Source organism: Bison bison, unplaced genomic scaffold (assembly GCF_000754665.1).
Source record: "Bison bison bison isolate TAMUID 2011002044 unplaced genomic scaffold, Bison_UMD1.0 scf7180017864322, whole genome shotgun sequence".
NCBI lineage: Eukaryota > Metazoa > Chordata > Mammalia > Artiodactyla > Bovidae > Bison > Bison bison.
The window spans coordinates 571,317-572,379 of record NW_011494894.1 but is presented as its reverse complement, the minus strand read 5'-3'; the positions used below and the strand labels follow the sequence as shown (position 1 = coordinate 572,379).

Here is a 1,063-nt window from a genome sequence, read left to right as displayed (position 1 = left end):
ATCAGGTGGCCAAAGGATTGGCGTTTCAGCTCCAGCATCAGTCCTTCCAGTGAACATTCAGGATTGATTTCCTTTAGGATGGACTATCAGGGAAGCCCTTTACTGTTGCAGCACCTGGGAAGCCCATCCCATCCCCAGCTCATCCCATGTCTCTCCTTCTGGAAATTCAGTGCCCGATTCAGGCAGGACTCTTCTCAGCTCTCACCTCCCCTGCACCTCCTCTTCTCCAGATATGCTCCACCCCATCCTTCCCATCCTTACTGCCTGTTCAAGTACCTCACCTGTTCAGAGTACCCTTTCAGTCCTATCTCTTTCATAGAGATTTCCCTGAGCACTGATGTTATGCTAAAAAGATATCAGATTTTAAAAAAATTATGTAAAAATGATATGCAGAAGACTGTTCTCATCATTAATGATAATAAAATCATTGTCGTAGGGGGGCACATTCAAGCTTCAGGCTTTGCCCGGTGGCAGCCTGTGTGAGAAGCACTGGATCCTCCAGGCTGCTTTCCCCAACTCTGACCGAGAGCAGCAGGGGTACTGACAGCCCGAAGGGCCCCCAGGCTGTCCTGCTGTGCAGGGTGAACACTAAGCCAGCCAGAACCAGCCTGATGGCAGGAGGTACTTCGAGAAAGCAGACTGCAGTTTGCACATCAAATCCCAAGCTGCTTGGCCTCAAATACAAAGGAGTCACTTTCTAAGAGGAAGTCAGTTCTTTCCATGACTGATGTGATGCCGTTGAAATATCTCCTGGTCACTCTCTCTCTTGGGGTATGGCAGGGAGTGGTGTGGTCTTCAGATGGATCCTAGACACTCATGCATCTGGCTCCTCTGACCAGGGCATTCTAGCTGACACTGCCAGTCCAGGGGTTTCTATTTCCAGCTGTTAGTGGAAAGAGAATCTGGGATGGAGTCAGAGAATCATTAAATGTTCGGAGGTGGAGGGATTCAAGGAGAAATCCAATACCCTCTGATAAGGTATTAATAAATGAGGCCAGAGAGATTTCAGAAGTTGGTCCCAAATATGGATCCTGGTATCTGCCAGTCTTCTGAAAAGCAAAAA

At 48.3% G+C, this 1,063-nt stretch overlaps 1 protein-coding gene across 1 annotated transcript in view; it reads right to left on the bottom strand.

Annotated features, from left to right (window-relative positions):
* Nucleotides 1–797: 797 nt before the first annotated feature.
* Nucleotides 798–1,063, bottom strand: part of DTL (denticleless E3 ubiquitin protein ligase homolog (Drosophila)) — a 91,081-nt gene continuing 90,815 nt past the window's right edge. The window contains exon 16 of the mRNA XM_010853025.1: nucleotides 798–1,049. The gene's annotated coding sequence lies outside the window, so the exon portion shown is untranslated. The remainder of the gene's footprint in view (nucleotides 1,050–1,063) is intronic.